Raw genomic sequence first — 22,878 nt, 5'->3', positions numbered from 1 at the left:
AGCAAACGGAGCAAACCCACGCAGACACAGGGAGAACGTGCAGACTCCACACAGTGACCTAAGCCGGGAATCGAACCCGGGGTCCCTGGCGCTGAGAATTAACAGTGCTAACCACTGTGCTAATAAAGACCAAAACCATTAAAAGAATCGAAGGAATAGGAATACCCAGCAAATGTACACACTCAAGGATTTCTCCAAAAATCTGCCCTGGTCCACCCACGTCGACGCTATCACCAAGAAAACACAACAGCGCCTATACTGCCTCAGGAAACTAAGGAAATTCGGCATGTCCACATTAACCCTTATCAACTTTTACAGATGCACCATAGAAAGCATCCTATCGGGCTGCATCACAGCCTGGTATGGCAACTGCTCGGCCCAGGACCGCAAGAAACTTCAGAGAGTCGTGAACACCGCCCAGTCCATCACACGAGCCTGTCTCCCATCCATTGACTCCATCTACACCTCCCGCTGCCTGCGGAAAGCGGGCAGCATAATCAAAGACCCCTCCCACCCGGCTTACTCACTCTTCCAACTTCTTCCATCGAGCAGGAGTACAGAAGTCTGAGAACACGCACGAACAGACTCAAAAACAGCTTCTTCCCCACTGTCACCAGAACCCTAAATGACTCTCTTATGGACTGACCTGATTAACACTACACCCTGTATGCTTCATCCGATGCCAGTGCTTATGTAGTTACGTAGATATGTAGTTATGTAGTTTTCATTTTCATTTTCATTTCATTTCATTTCACATTGTATACCTAGTGTTGCCCTATTATGTATTTTCTTTTATTCCCTTTTCTTCCCATGTACTTAATGATCTGTTGAGCTGCTCACAGAAAAATACTTTTCACTGTACCTCGGTACACGTGACAATAAACAAATCCAATCCAATCCAATTTCAAGGTGGCAGGAAGAGTGAAAACTTCTATTAATAAACCATACAAGAGCTTTGACTTCATAAATAGCGACACAGAGTACAAAATAAAGGAAGCAATGCAAAGCGTGGCAAGACATCAATTGAGACCAATGAAGAGCAGTCTCCATCTCATTCGTGAGATGAAAGCCCAATATTACCGACTCCCAGGAACTACCCAGCGAGAGGTCGCGCAGGCATCGTTTAGCACTCCCATTTAAAAATGGAAAGCTGGAGCATTGGCTGCTGACGGGGAGCTGAGGAGGTGAGTAGCTATTTCCAATCCCCGGCATGCAGCCCAGGGGCACAGGAGCTGCTGCCCCAGTTCTCGGGAGAGGATGGGGTGACTCCTCAGGGGGAGGGCGTGTGGCTTTGGTCAGGGCCTGGGTGCCAAAGAGCGAGGTTGCCCCTGGGCTGGGGAGTGAGGGGCACGCCGTCTGTATGGCCTACAGGCCATCCTCCAATATTGTGCATGCCCATAACTGGGGCAACTACACTGCTGCCCCTCTGACCACCAAATACTTCCAGGACAGAGCCCTGTTTGTGGTTATACGCTGGAGGCACTTTAACTCCCTTTGACTGTGAGCTCCCTCTGGCTGCACAGCTGAAGGCAATCGATAATATGCAATTGGCATTGTCAGTTGTGAGAGCACTTCACAGCTGCAGGCTGTGTTTGCTGCTTGCTCCTGCTGGTGGCTGCAGATGCCTGGAGGCTGCTGTTGCTGTTTCCTTCCTTTTCTGTGGCAGGAAAGAGGGACAAGTTTTTCGGGGATACCAGGGTCCTGATGCGCCGTGCTCAGGGGGATGTGTTCGTTCAGAGGGCAATCCGGTTTGAGGCGGGACCTGGTGCGCGATGTTGATCCAAAATGAGCCCCCTGATGACGCCGGTGAAGAAATGCTTTTACAGATTGCCGATGCTTTTGTTGCTGGTGTGGTGAGTGCTGCGTGTAACTGGCACGTCACCACGGGTTAAACACGCTGGGGGTCAAGGATGTTCAACCGCACCTTGAGCGCCAGTGGAATATGTGGGTGGCAGCATTTGGTTGCGGTGAGATTGGGCCGTGTGGGAGGGGCCTGCACAGCTGCGGCTCCTGGACAGAGAACGGCACTGGTACGGGGAACAAGTCACACATTGATGGCAGGTCATTTCTACAACAATGTTCTGGACAAGATAACACATTCTCAGGCTTATCTTCAGTTTCTGTTGAGGAGCCTGTGAGGAGTGAAACCGTGCGTCTGATTGTTTTTCATGAAAATGAGCTGATATAACTTTGTACTGGTACCAATGTGGCCTTGTTGTTTGATGTAAGAGCGATGCGTGGAATGTGACGTAGTTGATTTTCAAATCTTTGTTACTGTTGACTGTTCAATAAACAAATATTCTCAAGTACAGGCGCCATGTCTCAGACGAGTGTTATCGTCAAGCATTCCAATCAAACTGTGAGGCCTGGGTACTTTACCTGGGCACAGGAGGTGCCAGCACCGCAGGGGTAGCAACCAACCATTAAGCACTCTCGAGCTGGGCTTCAGCGCTGCGGATATCCTCACGACCAGAGGGTGAGTGTGTAGATCAGGGGAGGGCACCTGAGCATTGTCTCACTAATGTTTCTGGAGACAGACTGGGGTTTGGGTTCTGCCGAGGGTGAGTGTGCAGAGCGGGGTCCTTCAGTACAACCGACTCATTGTCGGCAGTTGTACTCTGAGATGGCAATCTGAGAGCAGGCGGAACATTAGGATTGGGAGAGGATCGGGGGATACGAGGGTCCCAGGGTGGAAGCCCGAAGTGATTGTCGGTCTCCCACCTTCTCAAATTTCTGACATGGAGAAGGAAGACACCCGCTTCCGATGGCCGTCAAGGTCACTGCAACCCTAAACTTCTTTTCAACGTATTAATTCCAGGGCTCGAGCGGAGACTTGTGCGGCCTTTCCCAAGCTCCAGCCCCACATGTGCATCCATGAAGTCATGGATGCCCTGCATGCCCAGGCAGCTGACTATATTAACTTTGAGCTGGATCAAGTTCATCAAGATGCCCGGGCAGCCGGATTCTCCACCATCGCTGGGATGCCCCAGGTCCAGGGGGTGATAGATGGCACGCATGGTGCCTTGAACATACCGGGGCGTCAGGGAGTACCCTTCTTAAACAGGAAGGGGTTCCACTCCCTGAATATTCAACTCATGTGTGACCACCATCTCTGGATTATGCACGTGTGTTCCCAGGGAACGTGAATGACAGCTACATCCTGGGGCACTCAGAGATCCACAGCATCTTCGAGGACCAACCCAGGATGGCAGATTGACTCTTTTGGGATAAGGGTTACCTCCTGAGGTCCTGGCAGCTGACACCAGTGCAGAGACCAGAGACTGAGGCGGAGACCCGATATCACGAGGTCCATGTTGGCACCTGAGCTGTCATTGAGAAATCGGATTGCTCAAAATGTGGTTCCAATGCCTGGACCGCTCTGGTGGTGCCCTGCACTACACCCCCTGGAGGGTCGCCCACTTTGTGCTGGTCAGTTGTGCCCTCGGCAACCTGGCACAGCAGCGGGGCGACATGCTGCAGGATGTGGGGGTGGGGCATGCAGCCTTGTCTCAGGAGGAATGAGGAGATGCCGGACCAGGAAGGGATGGAGGACGAGCCCAGGGAGCACCCGCGGGAGAAGCCAGAGGATCAAAGGCAGGCGGCGGCAAGGATCCGGCACTGCCTTTAGAGCCACGGAGGCCCTCATCGGTGCCCGCTTCTCATAGGATGAAGCTTTGTCCATCAGCTCACCCCCTTTCCCCCCCAACCCGTGCCAACACCACTCAAATCACCCTATCCCTCTGCCAAACCTCCCCCAAATCATCCTAGCCCTCCATTGGCCACTCCTTACCACCATTGACTGCCACCACCCTCACCACCATTCCCCTCCCTCGCATCCATTTCCCCCTTCCAACCCCAACCACCCCCATTCCCCAACTCTGCTACACACACCCCTCTCCCCCACCACCCTCCCAGGGTCTGTGTAACATCACTCCAGGGTGATGGGCCTGTGTCCGCACTGTCAGTGGGTCACTCTACAAGGCAGGAGAGTGACGACCGCTCGCTGTGAGGGAAGCTCTTCTGCTCCTCAGTTTATGCCAGAGTCTGACTCCTGTCTGTCTGGTGACCGCGCACTCGCCCCATCACCTGCACGGGTCTGCGCCCGGGGCACTTACTGCAGGACCACTGTGCCCGGGGGGCAGGGATGGCGGGAGCAGAGGGCAGCTGGGGATGGGGTACGGGCTGGATCATTGCAAAGAATAACGTGATAGAGGATTCACAAGAAACAGGTGTGACATGTTTTAATCGTGAATGTTTGAAAACCCCATTCTCCCCAGTTACAGATGGTGTGCCCAATACCCTCCTCACTGCCATGCCCCCCCTACCCCCCATGCCCCCAGTGCCCTCTCAGTGATCCTCAATCTCCTTCCTCTTCCATGCTCTATCGCTACGTTAGGTAATTTGGACATTCTGAATTCTCCCTCTGTGTACCCGAACAGGCGCCGGAATGTGGTGACTAGGGGCTTTTCACAGTAACTTCATTGCAGTGTTAATGTAAGCCTGCTTGTGACAGTAATAAAGATTATTATTATTTGTACGACTAAGTGTATCCCCAGGATGCACATCCAAGGAGGGGGAAACCTGCTGCTTCTCACATCCTGTGGACACTGATGACCTTGGCGGGCGTTCTCTGGGGGCCAGGAGCCGGAGGGCACTGGCCGGCTTACTGGAGTCACTGGCATAGCCGTGCCACCCTGTCCTTCCCCTGACCTTGAGACACGATGATGTCAGGAGTGGGGGGGGGGGATTTAGGTGAGCAACCAGTGCTGCCTCCTGCCGGTAGGTTCCTGGGGGGTCTCCGTCGGACTGAGAGGCAACTGAGGTGAGCTCCAGAGGCCTTTGCGCCACCTGGCTCTGCCAGTCCTGGCACCTACCCATTCTGCACCATGGTGTTGGCGCTCTCGGTGACTGGCCCACACTCTGTAGTGCCCTGACAATGTCTACCTGTTCTGGGGAAGGTCACTGAGTGATTGGGACATGATGTCGAGGCTCCAGTCATGGTCGACGCTGACTGAACCAGTCTTGGACACCATCACTCATGCCGCTGACGTCGTCCTCCAGGTTTTCCACTGCGGTCGCCACCCTCGCAGTGTTGGCCTCGCTGCCACGCATTGACAGCGCCATCTATTGCACCTGTGACCTCGCAGTCAGTGACCGCTCGCTCCTGGGCCAACCTCGCAAACTCCAGGGCCTGCTCCTCATAAGGCATGAGGACTCTGATTTCTAGAACTCCGCTGCCCATCCGGCCCTTTTCCCACCTGTTTTGGGCCAACTGCTCCTGTGGGGACAGGGAGGGGGCATTGTGAACTGCATGCATCTTGCATCAGGGGGAGTCTATGGCAGGTGGCATCTGTGGGCACCGATCTTGGGCATCGAGGAGTTGTGCTCGTGGGTGCCAGTGTGTGCGGTAATATGCTGTGGGGATGGGGAGTGGGGGGTGTGTGCGAGGTGCCAGCTGCCGACCTGTTGGCAGTGGGGGACTGAGGTTGCCAGCGGTCAGAGGGGTGGCCGGCAGGACTGATGCCAGCGGGCTGATAGAAACTTACCCTTAAGGCCCGGTGGAGGTCGTTGGTCTTCTTCCTCCTGCTGGAGCTGCCTGAACTGCCTTCCCAGGTGGCATTGGCGGCCCTGTTGCTGGTCCTCCGACCACTTTGGTGTCCAGTATCGCCTCCGCAGTGTCCAACAGCTTGGCCAGGTTGGTTTCCCCGAAGCTTGGACCAGGCCTACGTGGTGCCCTGGTCACGTGGGTCCTGGGCGCGAGTTCGGAGGGAGCATTTCTGAGCAGCTTCCCCTTGTTACTAAGGAACTGCCGGGCAAAGTTCTGGTGAATCAGCTGGCAGATACGCAGTTTCACCATGAAGCTTGTGGAGGATAATTTTCAGCACTGAGTGTCATTAATTAGGGTCTGGAGTCTCGTCCACTCCCCCATCGGGAAGTTGCCTCGAATCAGTCTCATTAAATCACGCCTAGTATGTCAATTGAACTTAAAATAACCATATGTACTAAACTTCATGTGGAAAGGCACTCAGATTTCTCCCTGATTTGATAGACAAACATGCAAACATAAGAACCGAAGAACTAAGAGGGGACAATTCAACCCCTCAAGCTCGCTCCGCTGTTCAATAACATCATGGCTGATCGCCTCTCGGCCTCAACTCCACCGTCCTGCCCGTTCTCCATAACTGTTCAACCCATTATAAAAAATCTGTCTAACTCCTCCTTAAATTTACTCAATGTCCCAGCATCCACTGCACTCTGGCGTAGTGAATTCCACAGAGTTACGACCCTTTCGGAGAAGTAATTTCCCCTCATTTCTATCTCCACCTTATCCTAAAACTGTGACCTCTCAGTCTAAGAGGCAGCATCAGCTCTGTGTCTACTTTGTCAATACCTTTTATCATCTGATGTACCTCAATTAGGTCTCCTCTGATTCTTTAAACACGACAGAGTCTAGACATAAACTGCTCAATCTCTCTTCATAAGAGAAACCCCTCATCTCTGGAAATAGTCTGGGTGGCACGGTGGAGCAGTGGTTAGTGCTGCTGCCTAATGGCGCCAAGGACCCGGGTTCGATGCCAGCCCCCATCTCTGACCTGCGGAGTTTACGCATTCTATCTGTGTCTGCGTGGGTCTCACCCCCACAACCCAAGATGTGCATGGTACGTAGATTGTCCACGCTAAATTGCCCCTTAATTGGAAAAAAGTAATTGGGTACTCTCAATTTATTCTTAGAAATCTCTGGAATCCATCTGGTGAATCTCCTCTGAACTGCCTCTAATGCAGCTACATCCCTCCTCAAATAAGGGGACCAAAACTGTGCACAAGGTACGGTCCCACCAACGTCTTGTACAGTTGCAGCAACACTTCCCCACTTTTACACCCTATTCTTTTAGCTCTAAAGGACAAAATTCCATTTGGAACACATGATCGGATTAACAAACATCAAAGGGGCAAGCCGAACCCCGGTTATCCAACGGTGGGATCTTCCCCTTTGTCGGCAGCGCACCCATGCCAGTGGGTTTCCCCACGGCATTGGTGACCACAATGGGAAACCCCATTGGCCGGCTGCAGGGGCGGAGCATCCCGCTGACGGTGGGGGCGCGCCAGAAAACGGGGCTGGCGGGACGAAGAATCCCGCCCACGATTTTTCAATTGTTTAAATTACACTGTGCGAACATTATCATCTGCATATTTAATGATTCACACAAAATTGCTCAGCAGGAGCATTCACCTATTTAAATAAGCAGGGTTAAAATTTCCATTAAAACAGCAGTCCGAGCGAGGACTGCCTTCCGAACATGTTAATTATTGGTATGCTAATATTCACTGTGTAATTTCAAGGTTTGCAAAACATCTTGAAATAAACATTAAAGAGTCTCTCGTGGTCTCTATTAAGAAAGATTACCCATCCTATGCCTATTGTAGTATAAACTGAAGCAAGTTTCTTCTTTTCAGTTTTAGTGAACCATTTAACACTACCGTTAATGGTAGGAGGTGATTTATAATTACTGTATCTCACCAGCGGTTGGAATTCCCAGTTGGGTACCCTGCACAGAAAGGCAAAATCGAAATAGACCAGAGAAGCCGATGAAATGCAACATTGTTAAGTCTGAGATACGTGACGTCAACGTCTGTACGTTACGCCGGCCAACAATTATTTCTAACCGCCAGTTCCTTCAACCGCTGAAGTCTAAGATGACCAATTAGCTGCCTGTTCTGCATGATTCAGAAATTTCCATTCTCAGCTTTGAATCATGAAACCATGGATTCAAACTCCACCCCAGAGTCCTGGACATTAAAAAATAACAGTAAGAAGTCTGAACACACAATGGCGCAGGACGGAAGCACAAGTGGATAGCACTGTGGCTTCACAGCGCCAGTGTCCCAGGTTCGATTCCCCGCTGGGTCACTGTCTGTGCGGAGTCTGCACGTTCTCCCCGTGTCTGCGTGGGTTTCCTCCGGGTGCTCCGGTTTCCTCCCACAGTCCAAAGATGTGCAGGTTAGGTGGATTGGCCATGATATATTGCCCTTAGTGTCCAAAAAGGTTGGGAGGGGTTATTGAGTTACGGGGATAGGGTGGAAGTGAGGGCTTAAGTGGGTTGGTGCAGGCTCGATGGGCCGAATGGCCTCCTTTTGCACTGTATGTAGTGTTCTATGTTCTAACACCAGGTTAAAGTCCAACAGGTTTGTTTTGAATCACTAGCTTTCGGAGCACAGCTCCTTCCTCAGGTGAATGTGCTGCAAAGCTGTGCTCCAAAAGCTAGTGATTCAAAACAAACCTGTTGGACTTTAACCTGGTGTTGTAAGACTTCTTACTGTGCTCACCCCAGTCCAACGCCAGCATCTCTACATCATGAAAAGGTAAGTTAGACTGATTCGCTGGTGCAGTACTGAAGGACTGCTGCGCTGTTGGGGGGTCCGTCTTTTACATCAATAACAATAATCTTTATTGTCACAAGTAAGCTTACATTAACACTGAGTGGGCATTGAAATTACTGTGAAAATCCCCTAGTAGCCACATTCCGGCGCCTGTTCGGGTACACTGAGGGAGAATTCAGAATGTCCAATTCACCTAACAAGCACGTCTTTCGGGACTTGTGGGAGGAAACAGGAGCACCCGGAGGAAACCCACACACACACGGGGAGGATGTGCAGACTCCGCACAGACAGTGACCCAAGCCGGGAATCGAACCTGGGACTCTGGCGCTGTGAAGCAACGGTGCTAACCACTGTGCTGCTATGCCATCCATGGTACCATTATATTAAACTGAGACCCCACCTGCTCTCTCAGGTGGGCGACAAAGATCACTTGGTAATATTACGAAAATGTGCAGCGGAATCAAACAATATTTATCCCTCAAGCAAGCTCATGGCCAGGGCACGTCTCCCCCCTACCCCCCGTGAACGCTTTGGGCCGCTTAGCTGCCGTTTACTTTGAACCGCAATGTCCTACTGGGCAGGAGGGGCATTAAAATCCTCGCCCGAAATAGATCTGATCATTCTTACACTCTATTTGTGGGGCTTCCAGTGTGAAATCGATGGTTACCATAGCGGTTGCACTTCAAAATAAATCATTAACTGCAAGTTGCCTGATGCTGTGAAAGGCACTATATAAATGCCTGTCATTTTGTAACAACAGCTTGAATTTATATGGGTGAGTTTAGCTTTGGAAAATGGCCCAAGGTGCTTCACAGGAGTAATACTCAACAAGGTTTGACACAAAACTATGTCAGGAACTGCCAGAACAAATGACCAAAATCTTGGTGAAGGATGCAATAAATTGAGGACCATCTTAAAGGGTGAAGAGAGCGGGAGGCAGGTGGAGAGATTTGGGGATGATATTCGAGAACCTGGGCGCAGACAGCTGAAAGCATCTCCACCAAGGGTAGAATAATTGAAATCGGGGATTCACAGAATGGATGGAGTTTGGAAAGTTTTGGGGTTTTTAGTGCTGGAGAGGACAGAGAGATGGGGGGCATTGGGAAGAAAGTGTTTGCTCTCCGTTGGGTCATGCTTGCTGTGCTGGAAGGGTTGTTAAATATCTTGGCCACAAGGAATAAGAACATAAGAACTAGGAGCAGGAGTAGGCCATCTGGCCCCTCGAGCCTGCTCCGCTATTCAATGAGATCATGGCTGATGTTTTGTGGACTCAGCTCCACTTTCCGGCCCAAACACCATAACCCTTAATCCCTTTATTCTTCAAAAACCTATCTATCTTTATCTAAAAAACATTTAATGAAGGAGCCTCAACTGCTTCACTGGGCAAGGAATTCCATAGATTCACAACTCTTTGGGTTCCTCCTAAGATCAGCCCTAAGAGAGACATTTCCAAGGTTTCCAGCTTTATAAGTGTTCTATCCAGTGCTCGGATACAGTGCACAAAACCCTTCAGTGGCCACACTAACTTGGAGTGGATATTGGAATTTCTGCCAAGTAATTTCAGTCAAGTGGCCAGAACAATCCACGTCTCACGCACGGATTATCACCTCTCTGGTATCAGCACTCTGCAATCTAGATTAGACCTTCCTGGAAGGAATACTGAGTAAGGGAATAGGTGTTTCAGGATGAAAGCATCATGGCAGCTCCGAATGGAACTGGCACAGACATGCATCCATGATATTGACCATGCACCTGTAGGTATGACATCGTGTATAGGTGCAGTGGTAATGTCACTGGGCTAGTAATGGAATCATACAATTTACAGTGCAGAAGGAGGCCATTCAGCCCATCGAGTCTGCACCGGCCCTTGGAAAGAGCACACTGCTAGCGCCTACATCTCCACCCTATCCCCGCAACCTCACCTAACCTTTAAGGGCAATTTAGCATGGCCAATCCACCGAGCCTGCACTTCTCTGCCAAGATCCCACCAAACAGCTTGCTTAAATTGCTTGAATTCATTCATGATTTTTCAATAAATTAATTCATGAGATGTGGGCATCTGGCTGGGGCAACATTTATTGCCCATCCCTAATTGACCTTGAACTAAGTGGCTTGTTTGGCCATTTCAGAGTCGGACCAGGTAAGGGTGACAGCTCCTTTCCTAAAGGACATGAGTGACACAGACAGGCTGCAGATTGCAAATACACAAGGGCTGCAGACCGTACCTTGCAGAAACTGACACAGGGAAAAGGCCGTTGAAAGGACATCCCGGGACAATGGGCTCCGGGTAGAAGGTAACAATATGTGGCAGACTTGGTGGCGTCAATTTCCGTTTTTGGGAAGTCTTACATGACTCGGACACTAACGGCCATGGCCGACTGGGACCCGCCCCGCCAATGAGGTGTCCAACACAAATTGGTTGAGGTCGATCAGGGTGCCGACCTCCCTTTCCTATGGGCCGCCTACCGCGTCCAGTGCCCTCTGCTCGGGCACGGTGAGGGGCTGCAAGTCTGGTGGTCCCCCTCCGGTCATCTCCCGCTTCCGGCGGTCGTGCGAGGCCTTTTCCTGGGGGCAGGGGTAGGGTTACGGGTGTGTGGGGGGCGGTGTTAGTGCCAGGGGCAAGGAGCAGCTGACCCGCCCTTACCGCCCTGAGCAAAAGAACAACAAACAAAGAACAAAGAAAAGTACAGCACAGGAACAGGCCCTTCGGCCCTCCAAGCCTGTGCCGACCATGCTGCCCGTCTAAACTAAAATCTTCTACACTTCCTGGGTCCGTATTCCTCTATTCCCAGGGATGAATACATCCTATTCATGTATTTGTCAAGATGCCCCTTAAACGTCACTATGGTCCCTGCTTCCACCACCTCCTCCGGCAGTGAGTTCCAGGCACCCAGTACCCTCTGTGTAAAAGATTTGCCTCCTCGTACATCTACTCTAAACCTTGCCCCTCGCGCCTTAAACTTATGCCCCCTAGTAATTGACCCCTCTACCCTGGGGAAAAGCCTCTGGCTATCCACTCTGTCTATGCCCCTCATAATTTTGTAGTTGAGAAGTCTCTCCCAGCACTGCTGGCCAGTCCGGACGACGTTGCCCACGGTGCTGACCGCCTCTGCCACCTGCGCCGAGGCATGCCGAACGGGACCGCCTGGTGGCCTTACTCCCGGGCCGGGGTACAGGGGCATCCTTCTCTCCTCCACGGCGCCCAGGAGGGCGTCCACCTCAGCTCTTCTTCCAGCCATCTTGTTGACTGGAACGGTGTGTGTTGGGGGAAGGATCATTTAAGTGCGGCTGTGGCATGTGAGTCTTATGTGCGGCAGTCACAGACCCGGCGAATCCGGCACCGTTTCGCTTGGAACCGGTTGGGTCCCACGTGGCGATTGTACGAGCCCCTTTAGAGTTGCTGAATTGGTGCAGCCTTGGTTTTTGCTGTCGTAAAACACCACAGTTCCCACGCTGGCGTCAGCAGTTAGTCTCAAAATCGGAGAATCCAGCCTGTAGTGTGCCACTAATGAGACATAGGAGTGCACGTTTCTGGAATACAGTCTCAGGAAAAGAGATTGAACCCTTGGAAGGTGAGCCGTCAATGAGGCAGCCGAAGTTAGAGTGACCTTTTGAGGGAATCCAGAAGGTAGATCTTCAACAGAGGCCAGTGGAATTCCACCTGACGGAGACAGAGTTTTAACGAGATTTAGTGAGTCACAGTGGTCACTGACATCTGAGAGGGTCACTGAGAATTCCTTGTGAACTGTCTAGGTTGAACCTGCCAATGAATGTGTGGTCCGATAAGTTCAGCCATGTTTTGTCTATTAATTGACATTTACCTCATGTTAATTCTGAATGTTAGAATATAAGCCAGACATTGTAGATTGTTTTAATTTGCTGACTTTGTGCAGGAAGTTTACGCTGTTTCTTTAAAACTGTGAAACCTTTTGCTTTTATTTTCTTGGCAAGTACTTAGGATTCCAAACTTTATTAATTGGTACCTAACCGAAATGGAACATAGTTCACATTTTTCCGATGACTGTTAATTTTGTCCGAGATTATCATTTCTAAATCTATCCCTCCACCAAGTTTTCTATGAAATTCTATGAAAGTTTAAACTTGGGGCTGGTTTAGCACAGGGCTAAAGAGCTGGCTTTGAAAGCAGACCAAGGCAGGCCAGCAGCAAGGTTCAATTCCCGTACCAGCCTCCCCAAACAGGCGCTGGAATGTGGCGACTAGGGACTTTTCACAGTAACTTAATTGAAGCCTATTCGTGAAAATAAGTGATTTTCATTTCATTTTTTCAAACTCACTGGTCTCTCATGGCTGGGTTCATCCTCATGCTACTCCAATATTTAATGGCAGCACGGTAGCACGGTGGTTAGCACTGTTGATTCACAGCGCAGGGTCCCAGGTTCGATTCCCGGCTTGGGTTACTGTCTGTGCGGAGTCTGCAAGTTCTCCCAGTGTCTGCGTGGGTTTCCTCCGGGCGCTGCGGTTTCCTCCCACAAGTCCCGAAAGACGTGCTTTAGGTAATTTGGAAATTCTGAATCCTCCATCTCTGGACCCAAACAGGTGCGGGAGTGTGGCGGCTAGGGGCTTTTCACAGTAACTTCATTGCTGTGTTAATGTAAGCCTATTTGTGACAATAAAGATTATGATTAAAATGATTAGAGGATTTTGGCCAGTGAATCCATCATTTTGACAATTATCTCCCCCAGTACCCCTGGCCCCTGGATGCATCTCAACCAGCTCTGGTGATGACACCCCGATGCCGGGACGCGATTCTATGCAGAGCGGAGAATCGGCGCCATTGGAGCCGGCGTGGTTGGCACGGCGCCGGTTGGTGTTTGCGGCGACTCTCTGGCCCGGGACGGCATGTGCCGGCGCGCCGATTCTCCGGCCCGGAGCAGCCGTCATCGAAACGGCGGGTCCCGCCGGCGCCGTTCTAACATCCTCTGAGCCGGCGGGACCTCGGCGTTGAAGGGTCCGGGGGTGGCCTGTGAGGGGGATGGGGGTGTCCATCCCCGGGGGGGGGGGGGGGGGCCTCCGTCGTGGTCTAGCCCACGATCAGGGCCCACCGATCGGCGGGCCGGCCTCTCTGTTCCCCGGTCTCCTTTCCTCCGTGCCGGCTCCTGTAGCCCTTCGCCATTTGGCGTCAGGGCCGTCGCGGGGAAGAAGGCCACGTGCATGCGCGGACCCCGCAGCGCCGGGTTCACGCAGGGATCGGCAGCTGGAACGGCGTGGACCACTGCAGCGCCGTGCTACCCCACTGTGGCCCGGAGAATCGGGTCTCGGAACGGGCGCCGACACCGGAGTAAAACAATCCTGTTTTCATGTCGGCGTCGGCACTTAGCCGCGCGATGGGAGGATCCCGCCCATTGCCTGTCAATCATATTTTGGTGAAATGAGGTGTGTTTATTTCGATTCCGAGACGGGTTGGGATTGCGCGATGCAGTCCCACAGGAAGTGGGTGGGGGAAGTAGCTCAGATGCTTTTGCAGGGAAACTAGATAAATACCTGAGGCATCGTGAAAGGTTCTGAAATGCTGAGATGAGGCTGGTGGATTGGAATGGGATTGCCATGAATTATATAAACACCCCCAGCGATGAGCTGAATGCCCTAATGCTGTGCTGTTAATTCCATATATTGATAAATTGATGCAGTTTGCAATGAGGTCAATTGGATAGAACATAGAACATAGAACAATACAGCGCAGTACAGGCCCTTCGGCCCACGATGTTGCACCGAAACAAAAGCCATCTAACCTACACTATGCCATTATCATCCATATGCTTATCCAATAAACTTTTAAATGCCCTCAATGTTGGCGAGTTCACTACTGTAGCAGGTAGGGCATTCCACGGCCTCACTACTCTTTGCGTAAAGAACCTACCTCTGACCTCTGTCCTATATCTATTACCCCTCAGTTTAAAGTTATGTCCCCTCGTGCCAGCCATATCCATCCGCGGGAGAAGGCTCTCACTGTCCACCCTATCCAACCCCCTGATCATTTTGTATGCCTCTATTAAGTCTCCTCTTAACCTTCTTCTCTCCAACGAAAATAACCTCAAGTCCATCAGCCTTTCCTCATAAGATGTTCCCTCCATACCAGCCAACATCCTGGTAAATCTCCTCTGCATCCGCTCCAAAGCCTCCACGTCCTTCCTATAATGCGGTGACCAGAACTGTACGCAATACTCCAAATGCGGCCGTACCAGAGTTCTGTACAGCTGCAACATGACCTCCCGACTCCGGAACTCAATCCCTCTACCAATAAAGGCCAACACTCCATAGGCCTTCTTCACAACCTATCAACCTGGGTGGCAACTTTCAGGGATCTATGTACATGGACACCTAGATCCCTCTGCTCATCCACACTTTCAAGAACTTTACCATTAGCCAAATATTCCGCATTCCTGTTATTCCTTCCAAAGTGAATCACCTCACACTTCTCTACATTAAACTCCATTTGCCACCTCTCAGCCCAGCTCTGCAGCTTATCTATATCCCTCTGTAACCTGCTACATCCTTCCACACTATCGACAACACCACCGACTTTAGTATCGTCTGCAAATTTACTCACCCACCCTTCTGCGCCTTCCTCTATATGTCAGCACGGTAGCATTGTGGATAGCATAATTGCTTCACAGCTCCAGGGTCCCAGGTTCGATTCCAGCTTGGGTCACTGTCTGTGCGGAGTCTGCACATCCTCCCCGTGTGTACGTGGGTTTCCTCCGGGTGCTCCGGTTTCCTCCCACAGTCCAAAGACGTGCAGGTTAGGTGGATTGGCCATGATAAATTGCCCTTAGTGTCCAAAATTGCCCTGGGTTATGGGGATAGGGTGGAGGTGTTAACCTTGGGTAGGGTGCTCTTTCCAAGAGCCGGTGCAGACTCGATGGGCCGAATGGCCTCCTTCTGCACTGTAAAATCTATGATCTATGATCTAGGTCATTGATAAAAATGACAAACAGCAACGGCCCCAGAACAGATCCTTGTGGTACTCCACTTGTGACTGTACTCCATTCTGAACATTTCCCATCAACCACCACCCTCTGTCTTCTTTCAGCTAGCCAATTTCTGATCCACATCTCTAAATCACCCTCAATCCCAGCCTCCGTATTTTTTGCAATAGCCTACCGTGGGGAACCTTATCAAACGCTTTGCTGAAATCCATATACACCACATCAACTGCTCTACCCTCGTCTACCTGTTCAGTCACCTTCTCAAAGAACTCAATAAGGTTTGTGAGGCATGACCTACCCTTCACAAAGCCATGCTGACTATCCCTGATCATAATATTCCGATCTCGATGATTATAAATCTTGTCTCTTATAATCCCCTCCAAGACTTTACCCACTACAGACGTGAGGCTCACCGGTCTATAGTTGCCGGGGTTGTCTCTGCTCCCCTTTTTGAACAAAGGGACCACATTTGCTGTCCTCCAGTCCTCTGGCACTATTCCTGTAGCCAATGATGACATATAAATCAAAGCCAAAGGTCCAGCAATCTCTTCCCTGGCCTCCCAGAGAATCCTAGGATAAATCCCATCAGGTCCCGGGGACTTATCTATTTTCAGCCTGTCCAGAATTGCCAACACCTCTTCCCTACGTACCTCAATGCCATCTATTCTATTAGCCTGGGGCTCAGCATTCTCCACCACAACATTATCTTTTTCCTTAGTGAATACTGACGAAAAATATTCATTTAGTATCTCGCCTATCTCTTCAGACTCCACACACAATTTCCCATCCCTGTCCTTGACTGGTCCTACTCTTTCCCTAGTCATTCGCTTATTCCTGACATACCTATAGAAAGCTTTTGGGTTTTCCTTGATCCTTCCTGCCAAATACTTCTCATGTCCCCTCCTTGCTCGTCTTAGCTCTCTCTTTAGATCCTTCCTCGCTACCTTGTAACTATCCATCGCCCCAACCGAAACTTCACACCTCATCTTCACATAGGCCGCCTTCTTCCTCTTAACAAGAGATTCCACTTCCTTGGTAAACCACGGTTCCCTCGCTCGACGCCTTCCTCCCTGTCTGACCGGTACATACTTATCAAGAACACGCAGTAGCTGATCCTTGAACAAGCCCCACTTATCCAGTGTGCCCAACACTTGCAGCCTACTTCTCCACCTTATCCCCCCCCAAGTCACGTCTAATGGCATCATAATTGCCCTTCCCCCAGCTATAACTCTTGCCCTGCGGTGTATACTTATCCCTTTCCATCATTAACATAAACGTCACCGAATTGTGGTCACTGTCCCCAAAGTGCTCTCCTACCTCCAAATCCAACACCTGGCCTGGTTCATTACCCAAAACCAAATCCAACGTGGCCTCGCCTCTTGTTGGCCTGTCAACATATTGTTTCAGGAAATCCTCCTGCACACACTGTACAAAAAACGACCCATCTATTGTACTCGAACTATATCTTTTCCAGCCAATATTTGGAAAGTTAAAGTCTCCCATAATAACTACCCTGTTACTTTCACTCTTATCCAGAATCATCTTCGCCATCCTTTCCTCTACATCCCTAGAACTATTAGGAGGCCTATAAAAAACTCCCAACAGAGTGACCTCTCCTTTCCTGTTTCTAACTTCAGCCCATACTACCTCGGAAGAAGAGTCCCCATCTAGCATCCTCTCCGCCACCGTAATACTGCTCTTGACTAGCAGCGCCACACCTCCCCCTCTTTTGCCTCCTTCTCTGAGCTTACTAAAACACCTAAACCCCGGAACCTGCAACATCCATTCCTGTCCCTGCTCTATCCATGTCTCCGAAATGGCCACAACATCGAAGTCCCAGGTACCAACCCATGCTGCCAGTTCCCCTACCTTGTTTCGTATACTCCTGGCATTGAAGTAGACACACTTCAAACCACCTACCTGAACACTGGCCCCCTCCTGCGACGTCAAATCTGTGCTCCTGACCTCTATACTCTCATTCTCCCTTACCCTAAAACTACAATCCAGGTTCCCATGCCCCTGCTGCATTAGTTTAAACCCCCCCAAAGAGCACTAACAAATCTCCCCCCCAGGATATTTGTGCCCCACAGGTTCAGATGTAGACCATCCTGTCTGTTGAGGTCCCACCTTCCCCAGAAAGAGCCCCAGTTATCCAGAAATCTGAATCCCTACCGCCTGCACCATCCCTGTAGCCACGTGTTTAAATGCTCTCTCTCCCTATTCCTCATCTCACTATCACGTGGCACGGGCAACAACCCAGAGATAACAACTCTGTTTGTTCTAGTTCTGAGCTTCCATCCTAGCTCCCTGAAAGCCTGCCTGACATCCTTGTCCCCTTTCCTACCTATGTCGTTAGTGCCAATGTGGACCACGACTTGGGGCTGCTCCCCCTCCCCCCTAAGGACCCGGAAAACACGATCCGAGACATCACGTACCCTTGCACCTGGGAGGCAACATACCAAACGTGAGTCTCTCACGCTCCCACAAAATCTCCTATCTGTGCCCCTGACTATAGAGTCCCCAATTACTAATGCTCTGCTCCTCTCTCCCCTTCCCTTCTGAGCAACAGGGACAGACTCCACGCCAGAGGCCCGTACCCCATGGCTTACCCCTGGTAAGTCCCCCCCCCACAAGTATCCAAAGCGGTATACTTGTTTCTCAGGGGAACGACCGCAGGGGATCCCTGCACTGACTGCTTTTTCCCAGTCCCTCTTACAGTTACCCACCTATCTCCAATCTTTGGTGTAACTAATTCCCTGAAGCTGCTATCTATGACCAGTCCTGATAATTATAGTCCTGCTTTGTTTGGACTTGGGGAAATAAGTCAAACCAATTTGATTAACCTTCCATTAGCTGTGTATTCGGATTGAGCTCAATTTGTGACTTTGGAGGGACTCAGTGTGTACCACAAACCCAACAATGCAAAGCAAGAATTGTCCATTTCTCTGGAGATTCGACTTCTCCAATGCCTTCAGATTTTTGCACAGAGTGATTACGAAATGGTAATGTCTCCTCAGCATCAGCTGAAACACATTTAAAGATAGAAATATAATTACTTACCAACTGCCACAACATGGAAGTAACAGTTGTGGCATTATTTTCTCGTTGGCGAAGGGATTCTTTACCATTCTATCTCATCAGGATGCAGTTATGAATGATCCATATCTGAGCAGATTTTCCTCTTTCTTTGGAAGGGCTTGTACTTTGCTTTTTTTAAAATCAACGACCCACATCTTCGTGGTGCGCAAACTGAATTCTACTGCGATTTTGTGGAGGTTGATTCGGATCTATCTTGCTGCATCACAGCCTGGTGTGGCAACTGCTCGGCCTAAGACCATAAGAAACTTCAGAGAGTCGTGAACATAGCCCTGTCCATCACACGAACCTGCCTCCCATCCATTGACTCCATCTACACCTCCCGCTGCCTGGGGAAAGCGGGCAGCATAATCAAAGACCCCTCCCACCCGGCTTACTCACTCTTCCAACTTCTTCCATCGGGCAGGAGATACAGAAGTCTGAAAACACGCACGAACAGACTCAAAAACAGCTCCTTCCCCGCTGTTACCAGACTCCGAAACGACCCTCTTATGGGCTGACCTCATTATCACTACACCCCTGTATGCTTCATCCGATGCCAGTGTTTATGTAGTGTGATGAACGATTACTGTATTACTGTACCCTTACCATCATGTAAGGTGATGTCCCCTTCAAGACCGGGCTTGGAACCCTGGGGGACTCAGCCTCCAGCTCCGTCCACCTGGGAGTCATGTGGACGGCACCCAGTTAGCACCCGTCTCGGCACCAGGCTAGTTCTTAGCTTAGTAAAGCCTCCTTTACCATTTACTCTCTAAGCGTCGTTACTGACGGTACAACATGTAGTTACATTGTGCACCTTGTGTTGCCCTATTATGTATTTTCTTTCATTACCTTTTCTTTTCATGTTCTTAATGGTCTGTTGAGCTGCTCACAGAAAAATACTTTTCACTGTACCTCTGTACACATGACAATAAACACATCCAATCCAATCCATCTTCTTGGATATCAATCAATGTTGATCAAGTCGCATCAATGTTCCGTTACTACTTTGAACACAGTTAACCTGACATTTAAACCAAAGAAAAATACTGCAGACATTGGAAATCTGGGGCGAAATTCTCCCCCAACGGCGCGATGTCCGCCGATTGGCACCAAACATGGCGCCAATCAGACAGGCATCGCGCCTGCTCCGCATCTTTGGCGGCCTAGCCCCAACATTGAGGGGCTAGGCCGACGCCGGAGGGATTTCCGCCCCGCCAGCTGGCGGAAATGGCGTTTGTTGCCCCGCCAGCTGGCGCGGAAATGCGGCGCATGCATGGGAGCGTCAGCGGCCGCTGACAGTTTCCCGGCGCATGCGCGGGAGCGTCAGCAGCCACTGTCAGTTTCCCGCGCATGCGCAGTGGGGAGAGTCTCTTCCGCCTCCGCCATGGTGGAGGCCGTAGCGGAGGCGGAAGGGAAAGAGTGCCCGCACGGCACAGGCCCGCCCGCGGATCGGTGGGCCCCGATCGCGGGCCAGGCCACCGTGGAGGCACCCCCCGGGGTCAGATCGCCCCGCGCCCCCCCCAGGACCCCGGAGCCCGCCCACGCCACCTGGTCCCGCCGGTAAATACCAGGTTTGATTTACGCCGGCGGGACAGGCAATTTCTGGGTGGGACTTCGGCCCATCCGGGCCGGAGAATCCAGCGGGGGGTCCGGCCAACCGGCACGGCCCGATTCCCGCCCCCGCCCAATCTCCGGTACCGGAGACTTCGGCGGGGGCGGGGGCGGGATTCACGGCGGCCTACGGCCATTCTCCGACCTGGCGGGGGGTCGGAGAATGACGCCCCTGAAATCAAAACACAAAATGCTGGAAATACTCAGCAGGTCAGACAGCATCTGTCGAGGGTGAAACAGAAAAGCGAGTTCCGTTGAAAGATCATCGATGTGGAATTTTAACTCCCTGTTTCATTCTCCTGCCTGGCTTTCTGTGTACTGCCTGTGCTTTCTGTATTTACAATAACACATAGCGAGGGACAAATGATGAAAGGTTTGATAGCCGAGCGAGATGCAATGTTCTCATGCAGAATATTTCAATGAAAGTAACGGCTATCCTGATCTGCTCACGATAACAAGAAAAACAACTTGCATTATAAAGCACCTTCAGGATGGCACGGTGGCGCAGTGGTTAGCACTGCTGCCTAATGGCGCGGAGGACCTGGGTTCAACCCCAGCCCCAGGCCACTGTCAGTTTGCACACTCTCCCCGTGTCTGCATGGGTCTCACCCCCACAATCTAAAAATGTGCAGAATGGGTGAATTGGCCACGCTAAATTGCCCCTTAATTGGAGAAAAAAAGAATAGGGCATTCTAAATTCAAATACATAAATAGATAAAGCTCCTTTAAATTAGTATATTACCTCAAGTTGATTCACACCAGCATCAATCAGTCAATGTTTGATGCTGAACTCCATAATGAGACAATGCAACAGGTGACCAATAACCTGTTTGGAGAGCTCGGTGTAAGGAGTGGCTTAAAGGAGGAGGAGGGAACGAAATAAGTTATGGGAGAGAACTTAAGACCCCAGCATTGAGATAGGTTAGGCAATGTTGCCAATGATGAATTGACGAAAATTAGGAATTGAATTGGTCTTAAATGGATTAAGGAGCAACAACTTGCATTTACATTGTATTTATAAACATGAAATATCCTGTTATTCATGGAGGCCCCGCCTTCTCAATATTTCCCCTCGTCTGAGGTGTGGTGGTCCTCAGGTTAAACCACCACCTGTCAGCTCTCCCCCTCAGAGGGGAAAGCAGCCCGTGGCCATCTGGGACTGTGACGACTGTCATAGAGTCATAGAATTTACAGTGCAGAAGGAGGCCATTCGGCCCATCGAGTCTGCACCGGCTCTTGGAAAGAGCACCCTACCCAAGGTCAACACCTCCGCCCTATCCCCATAACCCAGTAACCCCACCCAACACTAAGGGCAATTTTGGACACTAAGGGCAATTTATCATGGCCAATCCACCTAACCCGCACACCTTTGGACTGTGGGAGGAAACCGGAGCACCCGGAGAAAACCCACGCACACATGGGGAGGATGTGCAGACTCCGCACAGACAGTGACCCAAGCCGGAATCGAACCTGGGACCCTGGAGCTGTGAAGCAATAGTGCTATCCACAAGGCTACCGTGGTGCCTCATGTGAGAGTACCTTTAAGAAATGGATGTTTAAGCAATGTACCTTTAAGGAATGGAGCTGATCATATTACTGAAGTGATGTCAGAAGTTGGGGGGAGCTGAGCTCACTTCTGCATTTGGTTTCAGTTGAGAGAGCAGCTTGGGTGTGTCTGTGTGTTTCCAGTGAGCTGCAAGAAGAAAACACAGAACCGGTCTGTTGCTCTCTGCAAATCCAAAGACTAGAAGTATATTGAATGTAACCTCATGTCTGTTGTTAAAGGGGAAGTCTTTTGGATGTTTGAAGGAACATTTTGAGGGATTATTTAGTGTTGTATTATTTTCGGGGTTATCTTTGAAGTAAGGGGTGTCAAGGGATACAATGTTTATTTAAAAGGTTAAGTTGAGTTCATGGAATAAATATTGTTTTGTGTTAAAAAACACGTGTCCATAATTGTAATATCACACCTGGGGAATAAACCGTGTGCTTCAAATGCAACAATCCATTAAAGGGGGAGGTTGGTTTTGATACATTTTGGGGTTCAGAAAACACCTCGCCCATAAAACAACTTTACTTTTTCTGAAGCAGGTAACCCGGGATCACCATTTTTCCGGTACCTCTTTTTCAGCTCTTTCTAAACCATCTACTGGCTCAAAGCCTGTTATATCTCTGACATTTTCTGATGAAGGTTCGTCAACTTGAAATGCTGAATCATTCCTCAGTTGTGATTATTTAAGTTAAAAAGGCTGCTTTTTTTGCTCCTGAGGTGGGCAACTCAAATCAGGAAATTTGATGGAACAGCTCACCCAGCTCGGGGAAAAGTGCCCGAAATGGTGTAATTTTGACACCGGGAGGGAGGGGGAGAGACAGGCCTACCGTCCTCAGGCACATTGGAGCTGGCCTCAAGGGCTGATGAGGAGGGATGTTTAAAGGGCCTGCCTTGGTCCCCTGAGACTTCATCACTGTTGTTTTGTTAAATAGTGGGCACTCTAGTCCTCACCTCTCACACCCCACCATGACGCCCAATCCCCATGCCCCATACATGCCAACATCTGCCCCCCACCCGCATCCATGTACCCTCGTGCCCTCTATGGAACTCACTTCTTCCCACGACTCAAATTGACCTTCAAAGTCTTTGCCAACTTTATACCAACTCATGCTAAACAATGCCTTTCCCACACAACAGCCTTTCTCCTTACGTCCTCCATGCCAATTCAACCAGAAAAACCACAGCGGACCTCAGGAGCCGCATTAAGTTGAAATAAAATTAATATTTAACTTGTAAGGGCCCTTTCCTATGATTCCCTTATTTCCCATTTCTTTTATTTTTGCCATTATCATTTTGATCCATGGATGCTTA

The sequence above is a fragment of the Scyliorhinus torazame genome, chromosome 7 (assembly GCF_047496885.1).
Source record: "Scyliorhinus torazame isolate Kashiwa2021f chromosome 7, sScyTor2.1, whole genome shotgun sequence".
Classification (NCBI taxonomy): Eukaryota; Metazoa; Chordata; class Chondrichthyes; order Carcharhiniformes; family Scyliorhinidae; genus Scyliorhinus; species Scyliorhinus torazame.
Note: the sequence above shows the minus strand (reverse complement) of the source record.